At 33.4% G+C, this 19,021-nt stretch overlaps 1 protein-coding gene across 1 annotated transcript in view; it reads left to right on the forward strand.

Moving 5' to 3' along the window:
• Positions 1-1,279: 1,279 nt before the first annotated feature.
• LOC115876155 overlaps positions 1,280-19,021 on the forward strand; it is a 183,817-nt gene continuing 166,075 nt past the window's right edge. Inside the window, exon 1 of the mRNA XM_030891840.1 lies at positions 1,280-1,554. The gene's annotated coding sequence lies outside the window, so the exon portion shown is untranslated. The remainder of the gene's footprint in view (positions 1,555-19,021) is intronic.

Genomic DNA, 19,021 nt, shown 5'->3' on the forward strand with positions numbered 1-19,021 from the left:
ATTCCGGAAAAGGCCAATATCGACTCTGAAATTCAACCCAGGATTGGCAGCGCCTCAAGAGCATTCTGGAAATTAAAAGACAGGGGAAATTAAAAGACAGGGCGTTGGGACTTAAGCTGAACATCGATAAAACTAAAATCATGGGTACTCCCCCGGAAGAACGCAACAATGCTATAAAAATCGGAGAAGAACTATTGGAATATGTAGAATTCAATTACCTCGGCAGTTTGATTTCGGAAAAGGCCAATATCGACTCTGAAATTCAACACAGGGTTGGCAGCGCCTCAAGAGCATTCTGGAAATTAAAAGACATGGGAAATTAAAGACAGGGCGTTGGGACTTAAGCTGAACATCGATAAAACTAAAATCATGGGTACTCCCCCGGAAGATCGCAACAATGCTATAAAAATCGGAGAAGAACTATTGGAATATGTAGAATTCAATTACCTCGGCAGTTTGATTTCGGAAAAGGCCAATATCGACTCTGAAATTCAACACAGGGTTGGCAGCGCCTCAAGAGCATTCTGGAAATTAAAAGACATGGGAAATTAAAAGACAGGGCGTTGGGACTTAAGCTGAACATCGATAAAACTAAAATCATGGGTACTCCCCCGGAAGATCGCAACAATGCTATAAAAATCGGAGAAGAACTATTGGAATATGTAGAATTCAATTACCTCGGCAGTTTGATTTCGGGAAAGGCCAATATCGACTCTGAAATTCAACACAGGATTGGCAGCGCCTCAAGAGCATTCTGGAAATTAAAAGACAGGGTTTTCTACATCGTACATTTTCTACAGTCATGACTTGAGCAACCAAACCAAAACTTAAAGGGTATTAACAACCAGAATGAGTGGGAAGAAGCAGCTAACAATAGATCGGAATGAAGAAAAATTGTAAAGTCAGTTAACATCGACAACCAAAAAGTAAAGAGGCCACAAAGCAATGAGATTTTTGAATGTCTGGAGTGCGGTAGACAGATAACATCACGGCTTTTCAGTCACAGAAAAGCTCATGAAAGAAAACGCCTTGCGTGACCATCTTCTGATACGTGTCAAATACTCGTCAGCGAGTAATGGCAGTAGTAGTACTAATCGAATACTTTCGCTTACTGCTTTCAAAGCGTAACGTTTTTATGCCGAAGTTCCAGAATTCGGGCCCCGCAGGATTGCAGGAGCTCGGCAATCCTCGACCAAGACTAGGTGTATGTTCACCTTTATCTTCGGCTGTTCGTCTGGTAGCGAGCTAGCCAGCCGCGGCCAGCGTCGTCGACTCGCGTAGTATTGTAGCGTAGCTTTCAGCGTTTTGGGTTGTTTCGGTTCGGTCAGTTCGCGAGTGCGAGACACGAAATCGTCGCCGACACCGACGCTTTCCGGGCGATTCTTAGTTTATAGAAAAACTCCGGGAGTTTCTTCTCTGCGTAACGTGCACAAGTGATTATCTGTTTTTGGTTTTCTTGTATACTTGGTGTTATTCTGGTTTTGGAGAGAGTTCAGCCTGTTACTCGAGGTTCAACTGGAAGGAGTTTAAGAACTTTTATTTCGTTTATAAAATGTAAGTTTTAATAAATCACCTTAACTTACTACATAACTAATAATTTAAATTAAAAACGACTCAAAATATTGTTATTTGATGTTTCTGTTAAAAACATATAGTTCTTTCGTAAATAAATTTAAAGATTTAGGGACAAATGAGTTTGTAAATGAAATTAATTTATCCTTTTATCAAAATTAATTGAGGTAGATTCCGGGAGTTTAAAGAAAAACTCCAGGATAGCAACATGCGGTATGAATTTATTTTGATTTATGGGTCTTGTGGTGTTTTCGTATTTTTTGAGAGAGTTTAACGCGTGATTAAACTGGTCTGTTGTACTGGAAGGAGTTTAGGGATTTTAATATTAAAATAAGATTTCATTATCTTGAATTACTTTGTGTTTTTTATTTACAATTTATATTAAATATAAACTCGAAATATTGTATTTGATTAAAAAATTGAAATAATATACTTTATGAAGCCTTGCGATATTTAAATGTACCACTATGTCTGTAAAAAATAAATAATTGAAGATTCACTTGCCACTATGTTTATAAAGGATGTTAATTATTGTATTTATATGTCTCTCAAAATTATTTAAAGGTAATTTCTATATTTTATAGACTATATGTTCTTTTAATTGATCTAACTTTTATAAAGAAATCTAAATATTTAGGTACTATACTAAATATGTTTATAAAAGAAATTAATTGTTCGTTAATATTATCTGCGGTAGATTCCCAGTTTTAAGATTTTTTTTTCTGTGGTATTTTGGTTTGTGGCGTTTATCTTGTTTTTTTTTTTGAGAGAGTTTAACGTATGATTGGACTATTGTGTTTAACTGGAAGGAGATTGGAGGAGTTAATTTTTTATAATGTGTAAGTTACTCTTACTTTATATCTATAAAAATTAAGATTTATTAGTTACTACTATAGTTATTAGTTAAAAACTTCGGGTGTTTCTTTTTTGCTTAACGTTCATAAGTGACAGTCTGTTTTGGTATTTCTTGCATATTTGTTGTTATTCTTGTTTTAAACAGAGTTCAGCCCTCGCAGGATTGGCAGAAATTTTGATTTTTTAAAAAACAGAATTGTTTTTATTTAAATCAGATTTTTTTGACTTTAATAGTCGAATTTCCAAATAATTAGGACTTATTTCAAACTAAAGTTCTATTCTAAATGGTTAAATACTCGCAACTTTGCCCGATACTATAACATTAGCAATTATACGGCGCGTGTCATTTTTCCACAACACCATTATATTCCGCAAAAAAGTCGCTCGCTTAGATCAAAATCTAAAAAATACGTTTTAAAAAATATAAAATGACGTTTGAAAAAAAAATTTTTTTTGAAACGTCACAAAAGTATTATTTTTTGTCATTTTAAACAACAGTAAAAAGCATTTAAAATTACGAAAATATATAACTAAACCTTAGAGTAAAGATTAAACTCATATTAAGTGTCAAATTTGACAAGTCTACAAATTGCTCGATATATAATTACTTACAAGTTATTACTTTTTATATTATTTGTGTTTGAAAAAAAAATAAAAAAGTTTGAAAAAAATAGTATGTTATATTCGGAGTAAAAATATTTAATCTACAAAAAAGTTCCTTTTTTGTAGATTTTCCTTGACTGGCAAGAAACGTAGATTTTTTTTCGAAAAATAAACTCACGCAGAAAGGTAAAATGTGCTTAAATTACCGTATGGGCGTAAGATTATGTACAGGGTGGGTCAAATTCGACGCTTTTAAATGGAAACACCCTTTTCTATAGGAGATAGACGAAAACTAATATCGGTGTCTGGAGCTCAATTTTCATCAAAAACATGATGGTGAAAACCGCACATCAATATCTGTTACCGTTTCGGAGTTACGGGGTGTTTTTTAAAAATGTGCATTTTTAACAAATCGCTGTAACTTTTTTGCTATGGAAAATTTTGTATTTCTATGAAAAAATTTCCAAAGCACCTTTTACGTAGAATTTAATGGTTTAAGTATAATTTTTTTAAAATTAATAATTTAAGAGTTATCAACAGAAAAATTTATTTTTATTTGGGACACCCTCTATATTTTTAATTAACTGAAAAGAATTTAAAATTACCTTTCCAAAAATATAGCACACTTGATATTTTGTTATAATCCCCTTCGAAATACAGAATTTTTAAAAGTTCGCCACTTTTAACTAGTAGGCTTTGGACCCCTTATTGATGATATGCCCTTAATGGAACTCGAAAACATATTTTTCCATAAAGACGACGCGACGCACCGCCTCAGAACGCTGAAGTTATCAGCAAATTTTTGCAGCCAATTTCAAGAATAATTGAATAGCTAACCAAGATCCCAGCCATTGGCCGTCGAGGCCGCCTGATTTAGTGCCCATGGATCTAATCCTATGGATATATTTGCGGAAGAATAAAGGTTCCTTATTCCTCCGTATAATCTAGACAAGAATTAGAAATACTTAGTTGTTATGAGGGGGTATCTTTCACCCATTCTGAGTTAATGAATTCCGCGAGAAATGTTCAAAAACGGCACCGTCTGTCCATAACAGAAGACGGTCGATATATCGAACACCTGTAGCAAAATCTCATGTTTTGGTTTGCTATTTATTTTTATTGTTATTGGATTTATTATCTATTATTATCGGATTTTAATTGTTATAAAATTCTGCATCTCTCATTGCAAATATTGTTTTCGTTTTAATTGATGCTCACAGCTAGAATTTTTTTGCATTACAGCCGGTACCGTTCAAAACCTACTAATTTAAAGTGGGCGAATTTTTATATACTCTATATCTTGAAGAGGAATCGAGCAAAATATCAAGTGTGTTATATTTTTGGAAAGCTAAGTTTAAATTATTTTCAATAAATTAAAAATATACAGGGTGCCCCATATAAAAAATAAAATGTTCTGTTTATAATTCGTAAATTATTAATTTTAAAAAAATTATACTTAAACCATTAAATTCTACGTAAAAAAGTGTTTTGGAAATGATTTCATAAAAATACAAATTTTTCCATAGCAAAAAGTTACAGCGATTTGTAAAAATGCATATTTTTTGACAACACACCCCGTAACTCCGAAACGGTAACAGATATCGATATGCGGTTTTCACCATCATGTTTTTGACAAAAATTGAGCTCCAGACACCGATATTAGTTTTTGTCTATCTCCTATAGAACAGGGTGTTTCCATTTAAAAGCGTCGAATTTGACCCACCCTGTGCTGTAAAGACGTAAGGTAAAACGGTGTGTAGGAGCTAGAGATCTGCACGGGCCGGGTAGCCCGAACGGGCTCCAGGCCCGGCCCGGCCCGAACCCGGGCCTCGGGCCGGACCGGTTTCGCACTGTCAATAGGGGTCGGGCCTCGGGCCGGGCCGGTTCCGCACCAGGTGGATGACACTTCTTATGGGAGAACTGGCAATGGTTGAAAACTTGACTACAAGGGATTTTCTAGGAATCTTCCTTACCGATAAATTATTGACAAGAGTGACAGATAAAACCTTGACGTTCTTTCAGTATTCCAGTTCATCTCTTTTTCTTTCTAAAGTGTGCGTTGAAAGCAGACAAAAACAATTTTTGGTGACCCATAAGTCGTAATCCTACTAGGAGCTATACGGAGCTTTAGTAAATCCCTGTAAATTCTTTGCTAATATTAAACATAATTTACTTTGAATTAGGCATTATTACTTCCCCGACATTTATTTTACGACATTTTATGATTTTAGAGGCTTTTCAATTTACGTCAATGATTTACGAGTATAAAGCCGGCTATACGTATACGTTCAAGCATACTGGAACGTGTGTGGCAAGATTATTGCTCAAGTATCTAGACTTGTATACTTGTCTCAAGAAAGTTTCAATTTTTGATTCCGAGACTTCCGATCAGAGTTGAATGAAAAAAAAAGAGTTTGCATAAATCTACACTTGCGCAGAGGTATACTGTGTGGTACTTTTATGCTTAGGCGTAAAAGTGCTTTACTTTTATGCCTATAGGCGTTAAAATTATTTTTTTATGTTGCAATCACGTCGCAAAAATTAATACTTTTGTAACATTTAAAAAAAAACATTTCTATATACAGGGTGTTTAAAAAAGCATGTGCCATCTCTTGTAGGGAGATTCTCCACGTAAAAATGTATGGGTTATCACTGGAATATTTTTCTAAAAACAGCATGTACGCCACTGACTTTTTTTCTCTTGTTGCGAAATAGTGTAAGCAGTTTAATGCCGATTAAAAGTTGTCTCTTGATATTTAGTCGATTTCGGCCTCCTTGATGAGATAAACGCAATTTTATTAATTTGCCTTGATCCAAGTCTAATATGATTTTATTAAAACGGGCTAAACGATTTTGATATCAGAAGAAAAAAATTAGTGGCGCACATGTTTTTTTAGTAAAATATTCCAGTGATAACCCATATGTACGTCCCTGGTGAATATGTCGACCCTTTTTTAGCTTTAAAATATGTCGCATTTATAGTAACTTTTACCCTCAAAATTTCATTGGAATCACTAAAAGTACTTCGAAAAAAATTATAATAAATCGAAAGATTATTAAGACTTTAACACCCTGTAGCTTCGAAACAAAGCAGAATCGGACCTATGTTGATATGAAAAATAAATCGTATTTTTACGTGAAGAATCTCTCTACGAGAGATGGCACATGTTTTCTGAAACACCCTGTAGGTTTATAACATGTATATCTAATTGAATTTGAACGAAAGGAGTATTGCTGGTTGTTGTAGATCATTTTCTCAGGTGAAATACATAAATAAAAAGGAATTTTTAGGTCAAAAAAAGCCAAAAGGACAATTTGTCCAAAAGAGGACTGTCCTTTTCAAAAACAGGACAGGTCGCAACCCTAGTACCAAGTTCAAAAATCTGCGCTCTAATCTTGAAATTAATGTTCTTAACCTAATATATTATTTAATATTAATGGTTATTATGTTAATTATTATTAGTAAGTAATTATTTATTGTTCAAATATTTCTTTAAACTTCTCAGAATAGTCACATCAAAGAATAAAAAACAGTTAACTAATAAGCTGTTATAAAGTCAACTGAGGAATATTCTACCCAGTCTCTAAAATATTATTTATTATTTTAAATACACCTTTCACATACACATTAAATCGTAAAACAACTTTATTGACTATATTTTACACCTTTTTTCCGAGATAAATAATCAAAACAACGTAAAATTAAACTTATCTTTAAACAATAATATATTTTAAATCTTTGCTGTTTTTTAACCTTCGGTATAAATTTATTCATACACGGACGTGTATAAATATTTATAAATTGTTATTACCGTATAACATTAATATAGATGTTTGTTATATTGCCTTTGGTTGTAATATACCGTCGATATTTTTAGAATAAAATTCCGGAAAATGTAGAATTTCTGGGAAATACCGTGTATACATGAATTACTAAAATATAACTCCTACAAAATGCCCTTTATGGCGGAGTTTACCTGCTTCACTTTGTTGTGAAAGACTTGCCCTTACTTGTTGCCAGGTAACTTTTAAATCCCCTACATAGCTTGTCGTTAGATAGACACATTCATTTCTAAGCCATAAAGAATAATAGTTTTTTTTTAAAGTAAACATTTGGTTTCAGTATTTCTTCATACAAAAGTATGTAGACATTTTAAAAATATCAATAACTTAATATGATTCAAGAAACATAGGTACACCATAATAATACAATAAGTAGGTACACAATAATATAATGAAAAAATGAAAGAAAATGCTATACCTATTTTATAAATATACATTTTTCTTAATAACGAATCTTTATCTTTTGTTTTTACTCGTACTCATGCTTTGTATATTCTACTAAAAAAGTGGCTCATCCCTATAAGTTTTTTATTTTTTCAGATAAAAAAACGAAATTTGGTACAATATGACATAAGTCACGATTGACGTATTCAATTGTTTTCGGTCACTTCCTGTTTCACCGGAAATGACCATCTGCAACTTTCGATTTTTGAATGAGGCCCTCGGTATTTTTTTACTTTATTCCATAGAAAATGACACTCTAACTAGAATGACATATCATGTGTCAACTTTTAACATTTTCGCATATGGTTTATTTTAAAAAGGTTTATTTGAAATTATTGTATCATGCCGTTGATAGCGACAATTTGACTCAAAATATCAAGTGTGTGATACCAAATTATTCATAAAAAAATGCTTTTTCCAAATAAGCTAATGAGCCACCCTCGTTCAATTTGAAAAAAAATATGAGATATGAGTAAAAATACGATTTGGGCATCTTTTAACCGGCCAGGACAAGACACGAAAAATATTAGACGATCAAATCTATCTTTCCAAGGTTCCTTGATTAAAAATTAGTGTTTTTAACACAGCTAAAAAAATCTATTCAGAGTGTCATTTTCTATCGAATAAAGTAAAAAAATACCGGGGGTGCCATTTAGAAATCAAAATTTGGAGTCATTTCCGGTGAAACAGGAAGTGACCGAAAACAATTGAATACGTCAATCAGTACTAATTTATGTCATACTAGCCTGTACCAGCGACTTCGTTCGCGTCGAATTAATCATTTATAATGGTGATGATAAAGCAATGCAAGAATTTCCATTAACATACAAACTGGATAAAATTTTCTCACATTTATGTCAGCGTGAGAAAAACAATATGGCGATATTATTATATAACTTGGTAATATTTGAGGGGTAGTTTCATCTCGTTGGAATTTGACTTTGGAAAAATCCGTTTGCCAAAAATAAGCTTTTTACGTCAAGCAGTTTAAGCAGAATCGTGGTTAAGAAATTACCCAACTTTTTGGAACATCCTGTATGATTTTTTAAAAAATTTCAAAACATGTAAAAAAACCAAATAAATTATGCTTGTCCAAGCGTTTTCCCGAAAGAGTAATCGTTTTTTAAATAACAGATATTGTAATATTTGAGGGGCGTTTTCACCCTCTTGGAATTTGAGATTCGAGAAAACCCTCCTTATCGAACCTCTACGTACCACAGTCAATCCGTTTGCCAAAAATCAGCTTTAAACGTCAAGCAGTTTAAGCAGAATCGTGATTACTCAATGGTCATATTTTATGAGACACCCTGTATAAATTTATATAAAATCTTAAAATATGTAAAACAACAAAATAAAATATACGTGTTTAAGAGTTTTTCCGAAAAACTCACCGGTTTTTAAATAAAAAAATATTTTAATATTTGAGGGATAGTTTCACCTCCTTAGAATTCGAGTTTCGAAAAATCTCTTCTTATCGAACCTCTACACCCTAAAGTCAATCCGTTTTCCAAAAATCAGCTTTTTACGTCAAGCGCTTTAAGCAGGATCGTGATTAATCAATGACCAGATTTTTCGAAACACCCTGTATACATTTTTAAATAATCTTAAAATATGTAAAAAAACAAAATAAAATATACGTGTTTAAGCGTTTTTTCGTGAGCTTGACGGTTTTTTAAATAAAAAATATTGTAATATTTGAGGGGTGGTTTCACCCTCTTGGAACTGGAATTTCGAAAAATCCCTTCTTATCGAACCTCTATACCCTAGACTCAACCTGTCTGCCAAAATTGAGCTTCTTACGTTGAGTGGTTTGAGCAGGATCGTGATTAATCAGTATGTCAGTCACTGAAGGATTTTATATATTAGTATAGACTATAGAGATACTAACATACCAAATCTCGTTTTTTATTTGAAAAATTAAAAAACTTTTTGGTATAGGTGAGCCACTTTTGAGTTATAGTGTTTCAACTGCTGCTATTATAACTGCGTCAAATTGTGTAGTGTACACCATATTTCAGTGTTTCATAAATAATTCAAGTAAGAGTATGTTATGACTTGACAACCGTTTCATATCAACACTTACAACATGACACATGTCGTAACCTTGAGTGAAGGAGTTGGGTGCAGTCAAGCACGAGGTTGTCCGCTGATGATGCTAGCATTCAGCGATAGATGGTTGCCAAATTGTGGACATTTAGAGGATATTTTGTCTCTCCAATATAAAGAAAAACTCATCGTATTCACAATATACCTATATACATATACCTTGCTTATATGATATACCTTACATGTGTTAAGAATAACAGCTTTCTGCATATCACTGTAAGTATTTGCAGTAATGTTCAGTAATTTCAAGTTTTGTTCAAGAGTCTTTGGTGCAATGCCTTCAACTGATATAATAATGGGTATAATGCTAACCGTCATATTCCACATCGCGTCGATCTCTTGTGCAAGGTGAGTATATTTATGTATTTTCTCTTGATATTTTTGGGTCAAGTTTTGTGTGTTACGGATATGTCTATGGGCTTGACTTGTTTGTTACGTTTATCAATTAGTGTTATATCCGGCCTGTTGTGCGGTATTGTTGCATCTGTGAGTATTGTCTTATCCCAGTATATCTTTACCTCTTCATTTTCGATGACTGGCTTTGGTTCGAATGAGTAATAGGGTTTAGGATCTTCTTCAAGCAACGAGTATTTCTTCAATATTTCCTTGTAGAGGATGTAGCTACTTCGTTATGCCTTTTTAGGTATTTCGTAGGAGCTAGCTGATGACGTAATATGATCAAGGTTTTCCTGAGGCTTTCCACATTTGCGACATTTGTCAATTACATTATCTTGCTTCATTATGTATTTTTCATAGTTTTTTTTGTTTTGATGACCTGATCCTGAATTGCAACAAGGAATCCTTCGGTCTCAGGAAACAAATAACCTAGTGTTAGCCATTTTAAAGATTTTGTTTTGTCTATATGACCGCCATCTATGTTATTTTTGTATCTACCATGAAGTTGTTTAGATGCCCATTCTTGATATTTCTGGTGATCTGTCTTTATAAGATTAATCGGATTTTCATTCCTATTTGCTAAGTTTAGGGGTGTATAGGATTTATCTGACTCAATAATTGTTCGGTGTACTTCCTTGGATTCATTTTTATAAAAATACTGACGCATGTCATGGATTTGTGCATAGTGAAGATTTTTGAGGTCGATTAGTCCTCTTCCTCCTTCCGATCTTTGGAGGTTTACTCTTATCTGTGATGATTTTGGATGGTGCATTTGGAATTTAGTCAAAGTGGTGCGGACCAATCGATTAAGTGCTTCCAGATCTGTATCAGACCACTTAACAATACCAAAAGAGTATGTAAAAACTGGAACGGCATAAGTATTAATAGTTTTTATGATTTTATTTGATGAAAGTTTAGTTTTGAGTATGCTCACAAGTCTTTGTTTGAATACTTTTGTGTTTCTGTTTTTCATTATTTTATGTTCATTTTTATGTGTTTGTATGATTCCTAAATACTTGTACTGACCAATCCCAATTCTCTCAATAAAATCTCCACCTTCCAGCTCAAAATCAAAATATACGTAATTATTATTATACGTAATTATTATTATTTTAGTAATCTGTATATTTTCTAGAATGTAGAATGTTGAATGTTTAGGAGGGGAGTTAATCACCGCGACCTTTCAGATCTATTGTGTGTTCCCCTTTCTTGAGTTATAACGAGTTATAACTCATCATAAAATCTCAGGGCTTTAACAAAAACCAGTACCAGAGACGGCTCCACAGAGGCCAGCTCTCCATCCTCGACATCAGTCGTACCAAAGTCCATGGCACGAACGGTCGTCGTCTCGGCACACTCAATGATAAGGTGTTCTGGTGTTTCCCCATTTTCCCCACAGAATCTGCATTAGCCGTTATTTCTCAGCTTCAACCTACTGAGGTGTCCGTTGAGGAGACAGTGTCCTGTTAGTAACCCCATGACAAGCCGAAGATTGTTTTACTTAAATCAAGGAAAGTCTTAGATTTTTCTCAGTCGTAAGTTCTGAGGAACTTTTTCGAGTGTCTTAGACCGTTGGAGGAAACCCATTCCAGGTTACGGATGGAGTCTTCCAGATTCTTCAGTTCCGCTTTCAGTTGGTTCCCGCTTGGAAAACAGAACAGTTCTGGTCCAGTTAGTGGAGTGTTTGCTTTTCTAGCTAGATTATTTGCTTTTTTTACTGCCTTCTATCCCTTGGTGGGCAGGCACCCAGAGTAGAAGGACTTTATTTTCTTTGCCTAATTTGATGAGCTTCTCTAGGTATTCTTTGACCAACTTCGAATTGATGGTTACTGAGTTGTTCGCGTTTAGTGCTGCTTGACTATCGGATAAGATGGCTATTTTCTGTTTTCGATAGTTCCTATCTAAGATAAATTGTACGCATCGTTCGATAGCGTAAATTTCTGCCTGAAGGATGCTGGGGTAGGTGCCTATTGGTTTGGAGTATTTAGTTTTCAGCCCAAATACTCCTATCCCTGTCCCTGCTTTGGTTTTGGAAGCATCTGTATATTTTTATTTAATTTGATTATATTTGCCCGTATTATACATAGTGCAGAAAATGAAGATATACTGGAAAATAAATTATGATATTGGAAAACTGATAGGTATCTACATATGTTGCTGTTTCGGAACAGTGGGTCACTCTGTATATAAGTTCACGATACAGTTATATAACGTGATTAAAATTTATTACATAATAAAACTAACTTAACCATTGATAATTTTCAGATTAGTATCATGAATAGATTACGAATAATTATTGAAGATATTTATGTCCATTCTTTGATAGCCTCATTTCTGTAACCTCATTGATAATATACATTTGCTTGCGACAATCTGCATAATACTGAGAAATACAGTTAGGTTAACTCTATAACTATAATAATTATACACCAAGTTAATGTATCTATATCTAGTTCAGTTAATCTCTTCGGCATTTTTTTCTCCTTTTTATCTATGTAATACATATGCAATATTTTCAATTTACGCAATATCTATAATTTAGTATTTCCTACTTTCTTTTCCATTAAGCTCAGCCATTTTAAGTAATTTTTTTACGTATGTACTTACAAAAAACATCTTAGATCTTTTGCATCTCTTAGTTAAACAGCAAATAATATGTAATTATTGTAGTATGGGAGATAAAGATGCTAATTGATGATTTATTCGTACTTTTGGTAGGTACTCGTAACAATGTGAAACATTGTGAATTGTTATTAGAGAACATTAGATGATAAAAAGAAAAAAGGTTACATAATATGTGTAAGTCAGATAATATCAATTGAATTAATTCTAATATTCTAACGACTTGTGATTCCGACTTTTGTTATAACTCAAATATCAACTTTAAAAATATTCAATTCATGATTTTACCAATGCTTATTAAACATTATTTTTTTGTCAATTTTACACATAGTTTATGTTTTATCTCGAAAATTATAAGAGATAGGTATAGGTTAGTATAATAGAATAGTAATTGCCAAAAATGTAATAATATACTGGGTGTTCCATTTAAAATAACAAAGATGCTACCACTTTTGAAATGATCTGGCAGCACTGTAACGCTGACAAAAATTTTAGATAGATGGAACAGGTGCCTTTATATAAAAAATCCAAATTTTCAAAACAATCCTATCACCGGTCCTTCTATTACCATCACCGGAAAGTCGGTTACCGGTAATGACTAGACAACTAACTTTTGATCCATAAGGATATTTCAAGATTTTTCATTTTTTCCTTCCATTATAAGCTTAAAGCTACCTAAAATTCGAAATTTGGAGTTTGTGACACATCTAGAAGTACCTTAGAATTGATGATGTCAGTGAGTTAATGTCGAAATTTAAGAAATTTGACAAGCGATAATTTGTAAACTATGAGGGATAATAATTACTAGATATTTTGGTAACCTAGCCAGCTCTAGTATGCCTTCAAGTGTAGTGAAGATTAATATTCTTGGTTTATCCGCAACGAAGTCACAGGGTGGTCCAACTCCCAGTAGATAACATACCAAGAATTTACAACTTTGAGAAACACCTCACTGTAGTATTGAGTAATAAAAAGGATTGGAAGAAACGCTTACTCAGCATATAAAAGACCATACCATCACGTGGTATACTGATGCTTCCAAAACCCAAGCAGGGACAGGGAAAGGAGTATTTGGGTCGAAAAATAAATACTCCGAACCAATGGGTACCTACCCCAGTATCCTTCAGGCAGAAATTTACGCCATCGAAAGATGCGTACAATTTATCTTAGATAGGAACTATCAAAAACAGGAAATTGCCATCCTATCCGATAGTCAAGCAGCTCTTAACGCGATCAACTCAGTAACCATCAATTCGAAGTTGGTCAAAGAATGCCTAGAGAAGCTCAACAAATTAGGCAAAGAAAATAAAGTCCTCGTACTCTGGGTGCCTGCTCACCAAGGAATAGAAGGCAATGAAAAAGTATATGATCTAGCTAGGAAAGGATGACGGAACACTCCACTAACTGGACCAGAACCGTTCTGTTTTCCAAACGGGAACCAACTGAAAGCGGAACTGAAGAATCTGGAAGACTTGGAATGGATGTCCTCCAACGGTCTAAGACACTCGAAAAATCAAAGGTTTTCCTTGATTTAAGTAAAAACAATCCTCGGATCGTCACGGGGTTTCAAACAGGACACTGTCTCCTCAACGAACACCTCAGTAGGCTGAAGCTGAGAAGCAACGGCAGAACCCAGATTCTGTGGGGAAAATGGGGAAACACCAGAACACCTTATCACTGAGTGCGCCGAGACGATGACCATTCGTGCTGTGAACTTTGGTACGGCTGATGTCGATGATGGAGAGCTGGCCTCTGTGGAGCCGTCTCAGATACTGGCTTTTGTTAAAGCTTTGAGACTATATGATGAGTTATAACTCGTTATAACTCAAGAAAGGGGAACAGACAATAGATCTATAAGGTCGCGGTGATTAACTCCCCTCCTAAACATTCTACATTCACAGGGTTGTCAAAACTGGCCCATGGAACATCAAAAGCATGTGTTAACTTTCTTTCCATTTCATTTTAATATTTTGACATAATTTGTAAAGTCTGCCAACTTTGTACATGGGTGTGAAACTGAAGATTTAAAATACCCTAGATATTCATTCATTTAACAAATTTTTGTTTCAATAAATTGCATTTTTAATTAAATTAACTGATATTTTGCTAATTTTCTTTAATTATATAACAAATCATTTTTATTATCAGCCCAAACCCAGAATGACTCACTGTTTACTTTCTAAGAGTAAAAGCTTCTTACGAAATTCGGTCCATGATCGTTTTAATGCTCGGTTTAGATTACTATTCGCGCTCTTTGTTTGCCGGAACCATTTTGAAACGCCCTTCTAACCTACTTAGACGATTGTTAAACATAACGGACAATGGTCTGAGATCACCGAGTAAAATTACAGATGCATCTTTACTGTTGTTTGTCTTGATTTCGACAGAGAAAATCAAATTTGATTTTTACCTCTAACTAATTTATTTTTAGTAGCGTGGAAAAAATTGCATTACCATAGTAGTCTGACGGGATAATTTTACATATTTTTATTATGTAGGCACAATAAATTTTGATCCAACCTATTTAATTATTTTTTGCCTTATATTTTCCATAAATTCCAAACCAACATCATTTGAAGATTGCACGGGAAAAACCAGCTTTGTCCCTTTTAATGGGAGCCGAGAACAATGCAATTTAGTGTTTTTAAGGAAATAAGTTATTTTCGGTTGAATAATTCGGAAAATATATATTACTAATATTGTTAATTATCGCCATATTCTGAAATACCGAAATAAAAATGTCAAAATGCAAAACAAAACAGGAGAAAAACCAGGGATGTCAATGCAATTAAAAGTTGTATAAAACCTAAACGAAACTATTATTTTTCTGTTGTAGGAAGAAAATTAATATTTAAGAAGGGTTTTATTAGAATACATAAATTTACTACATGTAATACTAATTGCAAGATGCATGCTTGTCGCCCATGCGTAAGAACATCTCTGGTTTTTGCCATTTACGCGTGGACTACTCTGATTTTTCCCGTGTGCGGCAAAATAACCAAGCTGTAATATCACTGGGACTAAGCGTATTGTTGCTTTCTTTTTTCTCGAATGACGCGAACATTTGCCTATAAAGTTGTATCGCTATCTTAATTTCTATAAAAATATGACATATCTGGTTTTTCCCGTGTAGTCTTCATTTGTCCACTCCATTTATTGCTGATGGACCGATTTAGTATGTCGCCAATATTGAAGTTATTAATGTAAATTTATATTATTATTGCTTTAACGTTTTAAATTATCCGCAATTAACTCGAAAACCAATACGATCCGAAAATAAACGGGACATACGCTATAACAGTAAAATTATTTGCGCAGTTGTTTGAGCGCCTCGGCAAGTATAGCCAAGGCTACACTTGGCAAATGTACGACTAATTGTGATCCTTTGACTCGGGCTTTGTTTACCGACAGAGAGTAGGAACGCGACAAGTGACAAATAATTGCACAAGGAAACCGTTCTCACGACATGGCGAGTATATTGCAATAACAAATGTTTGTCAAGTACACGAGTAGTGAGAATGCGCCTTAAAGCGAATATCTAAAAAAAAATAAAGTTATTAAGATGAATAAAAAAAAACTGTATTGTGACGGGATAGTTTTACATATTTTTATTATGCAGACACAATAAATTTTGATCAAACCCATTTAATTATATTTTGCCTTACATTTTGCTGTTAAAAAGTATTATAATCATGCACCAAGATCAAGAGTTTTTTTAACTGTTACATGCACCCACCGCACCGGCACGATATATTTAAATTTAAATTTTCAATTTTTACTTTGTTTTTGACTTCGGCTAATGTTATTATGGCGGGTTGCTGTTGGCTACCTCCGCGGCTGTTCTGGACGAAGCCCAGAATCCTGGGCCACTCTAGTTCTAGGCTGCAAATTGGGGCCTTAGGCTCCCGTTTGCTCCTTTTGTTTTTCATCTACTAGGTTGTGATTGGTTTGTGTTCCTGGTTTCTATTTTTTGGGATCGTTGTCATCGCTTGCTGATTCCTTACCGTACTGGTGATACTGGAAGGTAGTTACATTAGTCTACACTGATGTAGGTGTTGTTGTGTGTGAGTTTGTTGAGGGCTTGCCGACTAATTTTTTCCTTCTGTTTTTATATATTTCCCTCACTATTTCAATTTTTACTTTACTTACATTTAATATATTTTGTTCTAGTAGGCCGATTTTGAAGCCTTTTTAAACAATTTGTAGCTAAATTCTTTGACTTTTTAGTATATCTTTCTAAATTAAAAATGAAAGTTTCCATCTGTCAATTATACGAGCGAAAACAATATGTTGATATTTTGGTGAAAGTTTGAAACACTCTGGGGAATATGTTAACAAAGCAAGGATTTTAAAAATTATTTTATCATCTAGGTACGTCTTTTCTTGAGAGGCTGTTTTTTTATATTTATCGCAATAGCTTTATTTTTATTGGAGATATTCGCTTTTGAATAGGGCATTAACGATTTGCAGCAATTTTAGCATTGATTTTAGATCCTCTAGTGTTTATTATTTTCGTAATGTCACTGTCATTGAAAAGTAATATTATTATTGTTTATTGACGTTTACTCTAGTAGAGATGGTTTCGAGTTCTCAAGTATCGGCAATTGCTGCTTTAATTGATAATGATCATAGTGATCAAGTTTTGGACTTTTGGAAACCATATCTGCTAGAGTAACTGCCTAACAGACAATAATATAAGATGATTTTTCAAAGGAAGGTTCATTACATAGATCATAAACACTATTTTATAGGTTTGTTGGCCAGGACAAAAACCAAGTGCATTGTTCTAATGTAAAAAATACGAAAGAATGCTTAGTGTCTTCTTCAAAAGCGAATATCTCCAAAAAAATAAAGCTATTGAGATGAATAAAAAAACTGTTGAGGAAAGATACGCCTAGATGATAAAGCTATTTTTAAATTCTTTGCTTTGTTAATGTACTCCACAGGGTGTTGTAAACTTTCACCAAAATATCAACATTTTTTTCCCTCGTATAATTCACAGATGACAACTAATTTTTAATTTAGTAAGCGAAACTCAAAAGCGAAAAGTCAAATAATTAAACCAAAATTTTAAGGTGCCTGTTTTTCGTGCCGCTGAGTGTATTTTGGTAAAGGATTTATTAGCCAACTCTCAATCAATTTTTCCTTTGTTAAATGCAATCCTTGCTGTATTCATAATGAAATAAATATAGAGCAATTTAATCAATAACAGAGGTGGTGAATTATAAATGAGTTTTAAGGTAAACCCTGTCAGAACTCCATTACATTGATATAAAATAATTATTGATATTGCTTTTAAATGTAAACAAAGAATTTACCTATAATTTTATAATATTCTTGCACTTTTATACAGGGCGTTCCAATATTCCGGGGACATAGAACTACTACGTATTTTTGGAATAAAAATAAGTTCAATGGACACAATTTACCTCTATACAAAAGTGCTTCGTTTGTCCGTTAGAGGGCATCAAACTTAAATATCAAAAAATAAACACATTTTTCCAGATATTTTAAGAGCCGTTATTCCGATTTGAATGAGATTTTGTGTGCCTATATTTTGCTAAGTGCTTTAACATTTCTCTTTCACAAAAATCAAGAAAAAGTACGGAAAGGGTGAAAATTGGCTGCACTCCTACATAAATTTTAGTATTAATATTTTCCAACTCAACAGACGACCGATTTTTTTGTCGTAAAATGGTCTTTCTAGTATTTTCTACATTTCTTGTCTCTCGTAAAACAACGCCTCCGCGCATACTTTTTGAGGTAAAAAAAAAACATTTCCAAAGCTGACCTTTCAAAAAATGTTTTTTGTCACATCAAGCTATGGAGGCGCATAAAATCTATTATGCTCTAATATGGAATTTTATGTTAGTATCACAAATTATATTTGACAATAAGCTTCATAAAAAGCGTAAAAAAATTAACAAATTTTAAATTAATTAACGTTCGGGTTTATTTTTGATTGATGCTTCCTAACGAACAAACGAAGCACTTTTGTATACAGGTAAATGATGTGCAATTAAGTTATTTTGATTAAAAAAATAGGTACGTAGTTGTTGTATGTCCACGGAATATTGTTTGTCTGATTTTGAAAAATAAATTCTCCAAAATTTTTTTTTCAAAAACTATGCGATGTGGCGTTTTTTTACAACAAACAAAAAATGTAGTTAATACTAGAGGAACCATTTTACGAAAAAAAAAACATGTTATCGGTGGAGTTGGAGAATATTTATACTAAAATTTGTGGGGGTAGTTTTCTCCCTTCCCGTACTTCTTCTTCATTTTTGTGAAAGTCAAATGTTAAAGCACTTAGCAAAACATAGACACTCAAAATCTCATTCAAATCGATATAATGGTTCTTAAAATATCTTAAAAATGTGATTATTTTTTTTAACGGACAAACGAAGCACTTTTGTACAGAGGTAAATTGTGTATTGTGTCCAATATCTTTATTTTGGTTCCAAAAATACGTAGTAGTTCTATGTCCACAGGATATTGAGACGCTCTGTATATACATATACAAAATGAATCTTAAATAAGTACAAATATTTTCAGAGTTGGTACTTAGATCTCGATAAAA

This window comes from Sitophilus oryzae, unplaced genomic scaffold, assembly GCF_002938485.1.
Source record: "Sitophilus oryzae breed Bouriz unplaced genomic scaffold, Soryzae_2.0 scaffold_1414_pilon_pilon, whole genome shotgun sequence".
Lineage (NCBI taxonomy): Eukaryota > Metazoa > Arthropoda > Insecta > Coleoptera > Curculionidae > Sitophilus > Sitophilus oryzae.